Raw genomic sequence first — 16080 nt, 5'->3', positions numbered from 1 at the left:
ATGAATGACCTGACTTCTGCAGAGGCCGTATCACGGTAAATGCTGGACAGCCAATGAAGACGTCGGATTGACCATACAGCGCCTTTTACAGTGCTGCAGGTAGCCTAGCGGTTCAGAGCATTGGGCCAGTAACCAAAAGGTTGCTGGTTCAAATTCCTCAGTCAACTAGATGAAAAATATGTCGATGTGCCCTTGAGCAAGGCACTTAATCCTAATTGCTCCTGGAAGTCGCTCTGGATAGGAGCGTCTGCTAAATGGCTAAAATGTAAATGTAGTTCAGTAAATAGGGATTGATTTAGGAATTGGACATCAACATTGTACATGCTGAAACTCTGCTGACCACCAGAGATGACGACGTCAAGCACCATTAGTAATTGCGTTAGGCCCAAAGACAACAAGAGGAAGAAAAAATGATATCTTCACCCACTTCCTCCATAAACATCAGTTATTGTTCATTTCATCCACTGCAAGCCCTATCCACGGGACTCTCTTATGAATGTGGACAGGCGGAGCATCTCTTTGCCTAATTGGGCCTTCAAGCAACGCAACAATACTTTAGAAATGTCATTCCTTACCCAATTAAATTTGGTTTGCCTACTCAAGGCAAACATTGATTACTGACAATTCCAGTGTACATTTGACAAATGGCAAGCACTGCTACTGTAGGGGTTATACAGAAATACACTTTTCCCTCGGTCTGTCTTCTGACAGTGAGATACCGGTGGTGTCACTGTGTCCTCCCAACACTGTGTGCCCGGAGGCCCGGGCGACTTTGATCCATACCAAAGGGGACCAGTCTGACAGCTGCAGCCTCTCCAGGCCCTCCTCCTCCCAGCTCTACCACCAAGTCTTACAGGGCGACGCCTACGATTCGCCACGGACCCAACGATGTCACTGTTGTGGCCATCACAAGCCAATCAAAGGCAATGCGTGTCTGGAGTCACACCCAATTACTGTGTGTCGTCCTCACGTCGACTGCTCTCGGCACTTTCAAAACCAGTTGCACCTGCAGCTCATCCTTTTCCTGTCACAACGCTGTCCGCTGCCACTGGCTGCACGGATCCCATGACAGCGGTGGCCCCCACAAGTTCAAGCAGCATCAAGTGGTCACAGTCAGGTCTGTCGTCTATATATACACTGTACATACATTAGCATATTATCATGGAAAAATATAATCTCCAAACAAGGTCAATGACACAGAATTATGTTTCTATTTTAGGGATGACCGACTCTACTGGATCCCTAGAAAGTCAGTTTCCACAACAACAAGATCATTGTGTGAATAAAAATGACCGACAATTTACCTTGCGACCAATTGTACTCAGTGCATGGCAGTAATTAGGACAACAATCTTTAGCTCTTAATTTAGCTATACAACATGGTCATAAGATCAAGATAGTACTGTGTGACTCAAAATATGAGTACTGGTGACCAATGTTTCAAGATTTAATGTTCAATGTTGTACTTAGATTTTCCTAGAGATATATAGTACTTTCATTATGTAAAGAGAGACTCTTTTCCTGTGGTATTTCCTTGACAGTTACTCCCAGGTGGTAGTGAAGTATCCTCTGGCGGTGCTCGTCGGGTGTGCAGTGGTCCTCCTAAGATGCTCACTAGCCGGCCTGTTAATTGGTCCCCTACCAGACTTCTCTGACCCGCTGATGGTGAATGTCTCCCTCGGCAGCACTGTGGCTTTCTCTGCCAAATTCCTATCAAACCAGATGCTACTGTAAACCCTTTTTCTGCTCGCTCCCTGCCTCTTTTAAAAAGCTGCAGCAGATAAAGTAGTAGACACGGCACATCTCTCAAAAAAATGCTATGTCTTGTCAGCTCAGAAATACAAGTGAAAGCATATCAGTGCAAATGCAGGTCTAATGAACAGTCACAGTTGAAGTTGAAAGTTTACATACACATAGGTTGGAGTTATTAAAACAAATTTTTCAACCACTCCACAAGTTTTGGCAAGTCTGTTCGGACATCTACTTTGTGCATGACACAAGTCATCTTTCCAACAAATGTTACAGACAGATTATTTCACTTATAATTCACTGTATCACAATTCCAGTGGATCAGAAGTTTACATACACTAAGTTGACTGTGTCTTTAAACAGCTTGGAAAATTCCATAAAATTATGTCATGGCTTTAGAAGGTTTTGATAGGCTAATTGACATAATTTGAGTCAATTGGAAGTGTACATGTGGATGTATTTCAAGGCCTACCTTCAAACTCAGTGCCTCTTTGCTTGACATCATGGGAAAATCTAACGAAATCATCAAAAACCTAAATAAAAAAATTGTAGACCTCCACAAGTCTGGTTCATCCTTGGGAGCAATTTCCAAATGCCTGAAGGTACCACGTTCATCTCTACAAACAATAGTACGCAAGTATAAACACCATGGGACCACGCAGCCATCATACCGCTCAGGAAGGAAACGCGTTCTGTCTCCTAGAGATGAACGTACTTTGGTGCGAAAAGTGCAAATCAATCCCAGAACAACAGCAAAGGAGGACTACAAACCTGACTCAGTTACACCAGCTCTGTCAGGAGGAATGGGCCAAAATTCACCCAACTTATTGTGGGAAGCTTGTGGAAGGCTACCCGAAATGTTTGACCCAAGTTAAACAATTTAAAGGAAATACTAATTGAGTGTATGTAAACTTCTGACCCACTGGGAATGTGATGAAAGAAATAAAAGCTGAAATAAATCATTCTCTTTACTATTATTCTGACATTTCACATTCTTAAAATAAAGTGATGATCCTAACTGACCTAAAACAGGGAATCTTTACTAGGATTAAATGTCAGGAATTGTGAAAAACTGAGTTTAAATGTATTTGGCTAAGGTGTATGTAAACGTCCGACTTCAACTGTAGGTATTTTTATTTTATTTATTTTAATTTTTTTACCAGGTAAGTTGACTGAGAACACATTCTCATTTGCAGCAACAACCTGGGGAATCGTTACAGGGGAGAGGAGGGGGATGAATGAGCCAATTGTAAACTGGGGATTATTAGGTGACCGTGATGGTTGAGGGCCAGATTGGGAATTTAGCCAGGACACCGGGGTTAACACCCCTACTCTTACGATAAGTGCCATGGGATCTTTAATGACCTCAGAGAGTCAGGACACCCGTTTAACATCCCATCCGAAAGACGGCACCCTACACAGAGCAGTGTCCCCAATCACTGCCCTGGGGCATTGGGATCTTTGTTTAGACCAGAGGAAAGAGTGCCTCCTACTGGCCCTCCAACACCACTTCCAGCAGCACCTGGTCTCCCATCCAGGGACTGACCAGGACCAACCCTGCTTAGCTTCAGAAGCAAGCCAGCAGTGGTATGCAGGGTGGTATGCTGCTGGCATAAATTTGACCCGCTAATTCATCATTCCAGTGTTCACTTTCAGTTATGTAAGAATATAAGCAGTCACTCTAGCTCCATTTTTGTAAGTGAAGACTGAGGACAGTCTTTGATGAGGGGTGCCATGTTCTTTCCGCCATCTGTGTTATCACAGGAGACTGCTACACCCAACTAGTCTTCTGCTCGGGAAACTCTGCCAGTCTTTGGAGCCTGAAGGCGATCTACTCCATGTGTGAGGTGGAGCAGTCCAGGGTAGGTGACTAGGTCTTTACTCATCTTAAATCAGTTAACCATCTGCCCTTTTCCATCATTACTAACCATACCATGAAATCAGGGAGCCAACTCAAACAAATTAAAGACCATTCTGGGATACAGAACTTGGCAGACACCGATATAATACAAAAAAATGGTGAGCTACTCTTTATTTAAAAGAAAATAAAGTTGTTATGGATCCCCATTGGGTGACAATTTATTTATTTTACCTTTATTTTACTAGGCAAGTCAGTTAAGAACACATTCTTATTTTCAATGACAGCCTAGGAACAGTGGGTTAACTGCCTTGTTCAGGGGCAGAACGACAGATTTTTACCTTGTCAGCTCGGGGATTCGATTTTGCAACATTTCGGTTAGAAGTCCAATGCTCTAACCACTAGGCTACCTGCCGCCGACAATAAGTTATGTGATGATAAGATGCAAAAAAATCGGCACCTTTCATTTTGCTCTTGTAATAAAAGGTAGATGGAACATAATTATATAGTTTTTGCCATGGGGATAGTGAGAATAAATGATCATAGAAGTCCATAGATGTGTTAAAATGACAAACTTCTCTTCTCCATGTTTCAGATTCATTCACAACCCCACTTCCAAGATCTCTGCAAGCAACATATCTGTTTGGAAGTGGACGGTGCCATGATCAGGGGCGGTTACTGTCCAAGTTGGTCATTGGGAAAATACCTTGGCATTTCTCAGCAATGCCTCATCCTGTCTCAGCCTGACATCTTTGCAGGTGACGGAGAGTCTTCACCTACTCTGATTTTGCACCCCATACTACCACGATGGAAGCCTGGTTGCGTATTGTGCAGAGAGGGGCAAGCAAGGTCACTGTGCATCTGTGCCGACTCGGTGGAAACACTCGTGCAGTATTCCAGATATTGCATTACCTGGTTGATTAGGACTTCCTAGGGCGATAGACAATAGAATATCAGGTCCCCACATTGAAATATAGCCTCCTGTTTCTACCGGTGGAAAAAGGAGATCGCTTGATGGAGATATACATGAACAGCCTTGAAGATCGTGAGCTTATATACAAGAACACTACTATTACAGGAATGGACCTAGGCATCAAGCAAAAGCTATTCAAGTATTTTTTGGCTAGGGATGCCATCTACCCTGTTCTGGCTGTAGTTTCGCTGTTCCTCAACATGGCCCTTTATTTGCGGTCACTTTTCCTATCAGCACTGTCTTTACTCGCAATTGTGAGTTCGCTCTTGGCTTCCTATTTCTTCTACAAAGTGGTTTTCCAGCTGACATTCCTCAACTTAGCTTCAGCTCTCGTCCTGTTCGGCAGTTGCTCTAATCAGACTTTTACTGATTTCTGGAACCCACAACTTTCCCAGAATCCACCCGCTTCTCTAGAGAAGAGAGTCAATCGAGTTCTCCAAGAGGTTGAATATTTGATACTTGCATCAGGACTGACTTCTAGTGCCACGTTTTTCTCAGGGTTCCTTAGCAGCATCACAGCAGTGTGATGCTTTACTGTGTACCTGGGAACTGCATCCTTAATCTGTACTCTCTCCGCCCTTGCGTGGTTGCCCAGCTCTCACTTTGTGTGAGCGCTGCACTGCGGCTGCCTCAGCCTCAGTTACTGTTCAGACCTGGAAGCCTTACGGCACAAAAAGCCCTGGCGGGTTCTGGGACAGGAGTTCACAACAGCAATGCCTCTTCACCTTTGGTCAGAAGCTACAAGGGTTGAAGCGGGGACTGTCCYACACCGCCAATGTACTTTTCCCGAAAAATCCTCCCTTGTGGAGTGGTAAAGTTCAGATATATTTGACACTCTGACTTGCAACAATGTCTAAGTTCAGAGACCCTTGTGGTTACTGGGTTCTCCATAGCCCTAACATTTGCCTTGCTTCTTCTGACCACATGGAATATTCCACTGAGTATTTATGGCACTGCTGCTGTTGGAGAAAGTGTTTTTGTCACCATCGGTCTGCTTGTCCTTCTAGAATGGCAGCTTAGTGGTGTGGAGGCACTCTGCATATCAGCTGCTGCTGGGCTGTCTTGACTTTTTAGCCAACTACTGCATATCATATAATTCAGCTCTACACGCTGATAGAACTGGAAGAGTTGCGCATTCTCTGAGAATAATGGTTTGTCCTGTAGCACTAGAATCCGTGGCCTTTTGCTGTGCGAGCATCATTATGCTCCCTACTACTGCCTCGTTGTTCAGAAAGCGGGGGATATTCCTACTTCTGGTGAAATGTGTAGCATGTGGATTTGCCACCTTTTTCCAATCCCTATGTTGCTTTTTCAGTCCTAAAAACAACTGTGGTAAAATAATGTTGCCATGTTCATCTCAACAGGGAACTGAAGGTCTGCCATCCTGCTCAGCATCAGAACCTAGGTCCTCGACCTCTGCACTCAACGGCGCTTTTGGGAGATCAAGAGTTCGAAGGAATTTCAATAAAGACCAGGGTAATTACCTTTACCCAAACCAACAGCGCCAAAGACAGCGACAGGTAGGGGGCGGAAGGGAGCCAGAGCAGTATGCGCTTCAGCCATTGGCTTATCAGCTAAGTGAAAGCTTTGAGAACAGCACGTGCACTAGTAAGCTATCCAACAGACCCTCAGTTCTCTCGGATGACATTCAGTTTGGTGGGCTGAGTCCCAGGAGAGATGTGGAGAGGAGCAACATTGAGGCAGATAGTGAAGAGATCTGTGGTAGGCACCACAAAGGCTGTCACTCACCCCCGGCTTTGTAAACCTCTTCCCCATACAAAGAGAACACCCTACGGCCAGTAGTTGCTCCTCTAGGTGACCTGGCTAATGAAAGGCTCTTGTGCAAGATGTACAGAGGACAGTCTGCTGGCATCAAGCACTGGAACGTATCGCTGTCCTCTTCCTCAAGCATTGAGGAAACCATAATTAATCAAACAATAGAAACAATTTACCAGCCATCCCTCTCAAAGGACGAGGCCCCCAATAGTCCATTTGAGCATCCCCTCCCCAAACGCCTACTGTCAACTCAGAGTTCATTTGACGCGCTAGAAGATTCCAATGAGACTTGGCTGAGTGACACTGAACCTGGACCCTCAAATCAACATATATCTATTGAAGCAGAGGGAGAACTTGAACCACAACCAGGGCACCTTAACGGACAGAGAGACACCCTACGACTCTCCCTGAGAGAGACCACCTATGAGACAGCCTCTCCCGGATGGTGGGAGGGGTCATACAAGCCAGAGCGAAGGACCAGTCATGTTGCCAAACAGTAAACCAGATTCGCCTGATGTATGGATCAAACGAGATGGGCCAAGGGAAGATACAAACTGAATGCGATTTCAAAATAATCGAAGCATGCAAAAGTGTTCAGTTCATCGTCAGTCAGCTTCATTCGCTCAATCAGAAACTAAAGTATTATCATAAACAGGTCTAGTTAATGCAGATACTGCTTCATGCGTAATGTTATGTTGTGACAAAGAAACTTCATAATGGATTGAAAATTCACAGCTAGACAGACACTGGAACTTGGATAATCACTGGTCTTTTTGTCTTGAACCACAAATTTAATAATTTCCCAATACATTTTAGATGTGAGAGAAGGTGTTCTTTTGTTTGAATGCAATGCTTGTGCCTATGCTATTAACTTGTGCCATGCGATTAGAGGCAAAAACCACTATAACAAGAGGCACACCTCACTTTATCTTAACATGGAAAAGTGATGTAATTCACATCAAATCACTAAAAGTAGTTCAGAAATGGTGTTATATCATATAAATTGTGTAACCATTTTAATGTCAGAATGTACCACTCATTGCAGTTGCTCAAAGTCAATGCCAAGAAATGTAACATTAATTTGGTAACTGTGAAGACAATTCTGTGTGTATTAATTATTTAGGGGACCTGAACAGCACTGTTGCAGACCTGTAGGTACAGAGCTATATTTGAGCCTTGTTTTTTAAATTTATATCACCTTTATTTAACCAGGTAGGCCAATTGAGAACAAGTTCTCATTTACAACTGCGATCTTGCGAAGATAAAGCAAAGCAGTGCGACACAAACACCACCACAGAGTTACACATGGAATAAACAAACGTACACTCATTAACACAATAGAAAGTCTATATACAGTGTGTGCAAATGAAGTAAGATTAGGCCATAGTGGCGAAATAATTACAATTTAGCAATTAAACACTGGAGTGATAGATGTGCAGAAGATGAATGTGCAAGTAGAGATACTGGGGTGCAAAGGAGCAAAAAAACAAAAACAATATGGGGACAAGGTAGTTGGGTGGGCTATTTACAGATGGGCAATGATCTGTAAGCTGCTCTGTCAGCTGATGCTTAAAGTTAGTGAGGGACATATGAGTCTCCAGCTTCAGTGATTTTTGCAGTTCGTTCCAGTCATTGGCAGCAGAGAACTGGAAGGAGAGGCAGCCGAAGGAGGAATTGGCTTTGGTGGTGACCAGTGAAATGTATCTGCTGGAGCGCATGCTATGGGTGGGTGCCGCTATGGTGATCAGTGAGCTGAGATAAGGCAGGGCTTTACCTAGCAAAAACGTATAGGATGACCTGGAGCCAGTGGGTTTGGCGACGAATATGAAGCGAGGGCCAGCCAACGAGAGCATACAGGTTGCAGTGGTGGGTAGTATATGGGGCTTTGGTGACGAAACGGATGGCACTGTGATAAGACTGCATCCAATTTGCTGAGTAGAGTGTTGGAGGCTATTTTTTTAATTACATCGCCGAAGTCAAGGATCGGTAGGATAGTCAGTTTTACGAGGGTATGTTTGGCAGCATGAGTGAAGGATGCTTTGTTGCGAAATAGGAAGCTGATTCTAGATATCATTTTGGATTGGAGATGCTTAATGTGAGTCTGGAAGGAGAGTTTACAGTCTAACCAGACACCTAGGTATTTGTAGTTGTCCACATATTCCAAGTCAGAACCATCCAGAGTAGTGATGCTAGATGGGCGGGCAGGTGCGGGCAGCGATCGGTTGAAGAGCATGCATTTAGTTTTACTTGCATTTAAGAGCGGTTGGAGGCCACAGAAGGAGTGTTGTATGGCATTGAAGCTCGTCTGGAGGTTAGTTAACACAGTGTCCAACGAAGGGCCAGAAGTATACAAAATGGTGTCGTCTGCGTAGAGATGGATCAGAGAATCACCAACAGCAAGAGCGACATCATTGATGTATACAGAGAAAAGAGTCAGCCCGAGAATTGAACCCTGTGGCAACCCCATAGAGACTCCCAGAGGTCCGGACAACAGGCCCTCTGATTTGACACACTGAACTCTGTCTGAGAAGTAGTTGGTGAACCAGGCAAGGCAGTCATTTGAGAAACCAAGGTTGTTGAGTCTGCTGATAAGAATGCAGTGATTGACAGAGTCGAAGCCTTGGCCAGGTCGACTAATACGGCTGCACAGTATTGTCTTTTATCGATGGCGGCGGTTATGATATCGTTTAGGACCTTTGAGCGTGGCTGAGGTGCACCCATGACCAGCTCGGAAACCAAATTGCATAGCGGAGATGGTACGGTGGGATTCGAAATGGTCGGTGATCTGTTTGTTAACTTGGCTTTCAAATACCTTAGAAAGGTAGGGTAGGATAGATATAGGTCTGTAGCAGTTTGGGTCTAGAGTGTCTCCCCCTTTGAAGAGGGGGATGACCGTGGCAGCTTTCCAATCTTTGGGAATCTCAGACGATATGAAAGAGGTTGAACAGGCTAGTAACAGGGGTTACAACAATTGCGGCGAATAATTTTAGAAAGAGAGGGTCCAGATTGTCTAGCCCAGCTGATTTGTAGGGGTCCAGATTTTGCAGCTCTTTCAGAACATCAGCTATCTGGATTTGGGTGAAGGAGAAATGGGGGAGGCTAGGGCAAGTTGCTATGGGGGGTGCTGAGCTGTTGACCGGGGTAGGGGTAGCCAGGTGGAAAGCATGGAAAAGCCAGGTGGAAAGCCGTAGAAAAATGCTTATTGAAATTCTTAATTATCGTGGATTTATCGGTGGTGACAGTGTTTCCTAGCCTCAGTACAGTGGGCAGCTGGGAGGAGGTGCTCTTATTCACCATGGACTTTAGTGTCCCTTAACTTTTTGGAGTTTGTGCTACAGGTTACAAATTTCTGTTTGAAAAAGCTAGCCTTTGCTTTCCTAACTGCCTGTGTGTATATTGGTTCCTAACTTCCCTGAAAAGTTGCATATCGCGGTGGCTATTCGATGCTAATGCAGAATGCCACAGGATGTTTTTGTGCTGGTCAAGGGCAGTCAGGTCTGGAGTGAACCAAGGGCTATATCTGTTCCTGGTTCTACATTTTTTGAATGGGGCATGCTTATTTAAGATGGTGAGGAAAGCACTTAAAAAAAATAACCAGGCATCCTCTACTGACGGAATGAGGTCAACATCTTTCCAGGATACCCGGGCCAGGTCGATTAGAAAAAGGCCTGCTCGCTGAAGTGTTTTAGGGAGCGTTTGACAGTGATAAGGGGTGGTCGTTTGACCGCGGACCCATTACGGACGCAGGCAATGAGGCAGTGATCGCTGAGATCCTGGTTGAAGACAGCAGGCCTGAATTTGACAAAGGGGGATTTTACTGGCCTGTTGCTCCATCCATCATGTGGCTCCTTCAGATAACCCACATCACTGTGCAAAGAAATTAAGACTCAGCGTAGAGTAATACAATCTCAATTTACACTTGACAAGGTATTCAAAGATGTAAATCACAACATTGCACCACCAGCTGGAACATCAGTTGGAATATACAGTACCAGTCAAAAGTTTGGACACACCTACTCATTCAAGGGTTTTTCTTTATTTTTAATATTTTCTACGTTGTAGAATAATAGTGAAGACATCAAAACTATGAAATCACGCATAACCAAAAAAGTGTTAGACAAATCAAAATATAATTTTAGATTTCAGATTCTTCAAAGTAGCCTTTGCCTTGATGACGGCTTTGCACACTCTTGGTATTCCCTCAACCAGCTTCATGAGGTAGTCACCTGGAATGCATTTCAATTAACAGGTGGGCCTTGTTAAAAGTTCATTTTGGGAATTTCATTCCTCCTTAATACGTTTGAGCCAATCCGTTGTGTTGTGACAAGGTAGGGGTGGTATACAGTTGATAGAGCTATTTGCTGAAAGACGAAGTACATATTATGGCAAGAACATCTCAAAAAAGCATAGAGAAACAACAGTCCATCATTACTTTAAGACATGAAGGTCAGTCAATCCAGAAAATGTGAACTTTGAAAGTTCCTTCATGTACAGTCGCAAAAACCATCAAGCACTATGATGAAATTGGCTCTCATGAGGACCGCCACAGGAAAGGAAGACCCAGAGTTACCTCTGCTGCAGAGGATAAGTTCATTAGAGTTCATTAGAGTTCATTAGAGTTAAACCTCAAACTGCAGCCCAAATAAAAGCTTCACAGAGTTCAAGTAACAGACCCATCAACATCAACTGTTTAGAGGAGACTGCATGAATTAGGCCTTCGTGGTCAAATTGCTGCAAAGAAACCACTACTAAAGTACACTAATAAGAAGAAGAGACTTGTAGGTGCATGAAGGTCCATGAAGCATGGAGGAGGTGGTGTGATGGTGCTTTGCTGGTGACACTGTCAGTGACTTATTTTGAATTCAAGGCACAGCATTCTGCAGCGATACGCCATCCCATCTAGTTTGCGCTTAGTGTGACTATCATTTGTTTTTGAACAGGACAATGACCCAAACCACACCTCCAGACTGTGTAAGGTCTATTTGTCCAAGAAGGAGAGTGATGGAGTGCTGCATCAGATGACCTGGCCTCCACAATCACCAGACCTCAACCCAATTGAGATGGTTTGTGATGAATTAGACCGCAGAGTGAAGGAAAATCAGCCAACAAGTGCTCAGCATATGTGGGAACATCTTCAAGGCTGTTGGAAAAGCATTCCTTATGAGGGTGGTTGAGAGAATGCCAAGAGTATGCAAAACTGTCATCAAGGCAAAGGGTGGCTACTTTGAAGAATCTAAAATATATGTTGATTTGCTAAACACTTCTTTGCTTACTACATGATTCCATGTCTTATTTCATAGTTTTTTCCATGAAGAAAATGTAAATGTATTTTGTGTGAAAGGGATAACATTTACATTAGTGGCAAAAATGGTTTCAGAGATGTGTTTTTGGTCCAAAATGTGGTGTATCGAATACAACCCAGAATAATTTATTTACGTATTAATTAAGAAGTGTTGATTGTGGTTAGATGCAATGACCTGAACCAGAATTGTCAAATGTGCCTACAAGCAGGGTTATTTTGAAGTTGTCTCATCCAAAAGGATTTCCTTTTGACAACTGATTCTGTGATCGTAAATCTTGGATGAGCTTTTGAAATAACCTGCCTTAGAGAAAGGAATGAAAGAACTTAACTTTAGGCTTTTTAAGAGCAGAGAAAACTGAAAGCCACAATGCAGTCTTTTTAAATCATCACTGTATGTCTCAAATCAGAGTTTATGTAACAAAAATATATATTTTATTTTTAATTATTTACTTCCCTGAGCCTCCTTTTGCCATTGAATTGCTCAGTCTGATCGTGTGGGCGTTGATACAAATTTTTATACAGTGCATTCGGAAAGTATTCAGACCCCTTGACTTGTTCCACATTTTGTTGTTACATTACACCATTATTCTAAAATAGACATTTTTACAAATATATAACAAAATAAATAAAATGTACATAAGTATTCAGACCCTTTACTCAGTACTTTGTTGAAGCAAATTTGGCAGCGATTACAGCCTCGAGTTTAGGGTATGATGGTACAAGCTTGGCACACCTGTATTTGGGGAGTTTCTCACATTCTTCTCTGCAGATCCTTTCAAGCTCTGTCAGGTTGGGTGGGGAGTGTCGCTTCACAGCTATTTTCAGATCTCTCCAGAGATGTTCGATCGGGTTCAAGTCCGGGCTCTTGCTGGGCCACTCAAGGACATTCCGAGACTTGTCCCGAAGCCACTCCTGCATTGTCTTGGCTGTGTGCTTAGGATTGTTGTCCTGTTGGAAGGTGAACCCTGAGGCCCTGAGCGCTCTGGAGCAGGTTTTCATCAAGGACCTCTGTACTTTGCTCCGTTCATCTTTCCCTTGATTCTGACTAGTCTCCAAGTCCTGCCGTGGAAAAACTTTTGTTTAACTAGGCAAGTCAGTTAAGAACAAATTCTTATTTACAATGATGGCTTAGGAACAGTGGGTTAACTGCCTTGTTCAGGGGCAGAACGACAGATTTATACCTCGTCAGCTTAAGGATTCAATCTAGCAACCTTTCGGTTAATGGCTCAATGCTCTAACTACTAGGCTACCTGCCGCCCCACTGCATGCTGCCAACACCATCCTTCACTGTAGGGATGGTGCCAGGTTTTCTCCAGACGTGACGATTGGCATTCAGGCCAAAGAGTTCAATCTTGGTTTCATCAGACCAGAGAATATTGTTTCTCATTGTCTAAGAGTCTTTTAGGTGCCTTTTGGCAAACTCCAAGCTGGCAGTCATGTGCCTTTTACTTAGAAGTGGCTTCCATCTGGCCAGTCTACGATAAAGGCCTGATTGGTGGAGTGCTGCAGAGATGGTTGTCCTTCTGGAAGGTTCTCCAATCTCCACAGAGGAACTCTGGAGCTCTGTCAGAGTGACCATTTGGCATTTGGTTCTTGGTCACCTCCCTGACCAGGGCCCTTCTCCTCCAATTGCTCAGTTTGGCCTGAGCGGCCAGCTCCAGGAAGAGTCTTGGTGGTTCCAAACTTCTTCCATTTAAGAATGATGGAGGCCACTGTGTTCTTGCGGACCTTCAATGCTGCAGACATTTTTTGGTACCCTTCCCCAGATCTATGCCTTAACTCAATCCTGTCACTGAGCTCTCCGGACAATTACTTTGACCTCATGGCTTGTTTTTGCTCTGACATGCACTGCCAACTGTAGGACCTTATATAGACAGGTGTGTGCCTTTCCAAATCATGTCCAATAAATTGAATTTACCACAGGTGGACTCCAATCAAGTTACAGAAACCTCTCAAGGATGATCGATGGAAACAGGATGCACCTGAGCTCAATTGAGTCTCATAACATAGGGTCTGAATACTTAGGTATTTGTTTATTTTTTTACATTTCTAAAAACCTGTATTCACTTTTTCATTATGTGGGATTGTGTGTAGATTGATAAAGGAAAACAAATATTTAATCAATTTTAGGAATAAGGCTCTTTCATTGCAGATGAGATCACTGCACTGCCTGATACACCAGAGCGTGCTTTGCACTTAACTCAGTGGTGAGTAAAAAAAAAACACCATCGACTCAGTTATGGACATCAAACTTTATCCGATCAACATCTAGCCTGCAACATTGCTTGTTTTGTAGTCTGCTGAGCATCGTGATCAACTTTTACATAATGATTTTCGGTGGCTAAACAAGGGTAATAATGCTCTCAAGAGAGCTGCCTATGTGTTCTTAGGGTGGAGATAGTTGCTTTTCTCTGTGATTGCCACCACAAGAATGCCAACAGATAGATGTTTTTGTTGTTGTTGTGATATCTACAAATCATTTGAATGGACTTAATTTGGGGCCACATGGGAGGGATAAAACAATTAACATGATTAACACATACATTTTAAAAAGTATTTTCTCCTCTGATGAGGCCAAACAAAAAAACTCTCCATTTCAAATCAAAGTTTATTTGTCACCTGCGCAGAATACAACAGGTGTAGACCTTACCGTGAAATGCTTACTTACAGGCTCTAACCAATAGTTCAAAAAAGGTATTAGGTGAAAAATAGGTAAAGAAATAAAACAGTAAAAAGACAGGCTATATACAGTAGCGAGGCTATAAAAGTAACGAGGCTACATACAGACACCGGTTAGTCAGGCTGATTGAGGTAGTATGTACATGTAGATATGGTTAAAGTGACTATGCATATCTGATGAACAGAGTAGCAGTAGCGTAAAAGAGGGGTTGGCGGGTGGTGGGTGGGACACAACGCAGATAGCCCGGTTAGCCAATGTGCGGGAGCACTGGTTGGTCGGCCCAATTGAGGTAGTATGTACATGAATGTATAGTTAAAGTGACTATGCATATATGATAAACAGAGAGTAGCAGCAGCGTAAAAAGAGAGGTTGGGGGGGGCACACAATGCAAATAGTCCAGGTAGCCATTTGATTCGTACAAATCCAAATACCTTCACAGATCGTCATTGTAAAGGGTTTAAACATCGTTAAGACACTAAAAGCTTACAGACGGTAGGCAATTAAGGTCACAGTTATGAAAACTTAGGACATTAGAGGCCTTTCTACAGACTCTGAAAAACACCAAAAGAAAGATGCCCAGGGTCCCAGCTCATCTGCGTGAACATGCCTTAGGCATGCTGCAAGGAGGCATGAGGACTGCAATGTGGACAGGGCAAAAAATTGCAATGTCCGTAATGTGAGACGCCTAAGACAGTACTACATGGAGACAGGACGGATAGCTGATCGTCCTCGTAGTGGCAGACCACGTGTAACAACACCTGCACAGGATCGGTACATCCGAACATCACACCTGCGGGACAGGTACATGATGGCAACAACAACTGCCCGAGTTACACAAGGAACGCACAATCCCTCCATCAGTGCTCAGACTGTCCGCAATAGGCTGAGAGAGGCTGGACTGAGGGCTTGTAGGCCTGTTTTAAGGCAGGGCCTCACCAGACATCACCAGCAACAACGTCGCCTTTGGGCACAAACCCACAATCGCTGGACCAGACAGGACTGGCAAAAAGTGCTCTTCACTGACGAGTCGCGGTTTTGTCTCACCAGGGGTGATGGTCGGATTCGTGTTTATCGTCGAAGGAATGAGCATTACACCGAGGCCTGTACTCTGGAGCGGGATCGATTTGGAGGTGGAGGTTCCGTCATGGTCTGGGGCAGTGTGTCACAGCATCATCGGACTGAGCTTGTTGTCATTGCAGGCAATCTCAATGCTGTGCGTTACAGGGAAGACATCCTCCTCCCTCATTTGGTACCCTTCCTGCAGGCTCATCCTGACATGACCCTCCAGCATGACAATGCCACCAGCCATACTGCTCGTTCTGTGCGTGATTTCCTGCAAGGCAGGAATGTCAGTGTTCTGCCATGGCCATCGAAGAGCCCAGATCTCAATCCCGCAGCCTGGGACCTGTTGGATCGGAGGGTGAAGGCTAGGGCCATTCCCCCCAGAAATGTCCGGGAACAGGTGCCTTGGTGGAAGAGTGGGGTAACATCTCACAGCAAGAACTAGCAAATCTGGTGCAGTCCATGAGGAGGAGATGCACTGCAGTACTTCATTCAGCTGGTGGCCACACCAGATACTGACTGTTACTTCTGATTTTGACCCCCCCTTTGTTCAGGGACACATTATTCCATTTCTGTTAGTCACATGTCTGTGGAACTTGTTCAGTTTATGTCTCAGTTGAATCTTGTTATGTTCATACAAATATTTACACTTGTTAAGTTTGCTGAAAATAAACGCAGTTG

General features: G+C 43.9%; 3 pseudogenes; all 3 read left to right on the top strand.

Moving 5' to 3' along the window:
• Positions 1-1733, top strand: LOC112068219 (protein dispatched homolog 2-like; annotated as a pseudogene).
• Positions 1734-2340: 607 nt separating this feature from the next.
• LOC139022618 (protein dispatched homolog 2-like) lies at positions 2341-5411 on the top strand (annotated as a pseudogene).
• Positions 5412-5423: 12 nt separating this feature from the next.
• LOC139023896 (protein dispatched homolog 2-like) lies at positions 5424-6913 on the top strand (annotated as a pseudogene).
• The last annotated feature ends 9167 nt before the right edge of the window (positions 6914-16080 follow it).

Source organism: Salvelinus sp. IW2-2015, unplaced genomic scaffold (assembly GCF_002910315.2).
Source record: "Salvelinus sp. IW2-2015 unplaced genomic scaffold, ASM291031v2 Un_scaffold245, whole genome shotgun sequence".
Classification (NCBI taxonomy): Eukaryota; Metazoa; Chordata; class Actinopteri; order Salmoniformes; family Salmonidae; genus Salvelinus; species Salvelinus sp. IW2-2015.
This window is presented reverse-complemented; position numbering and strand designations above follow the sequence as displayed.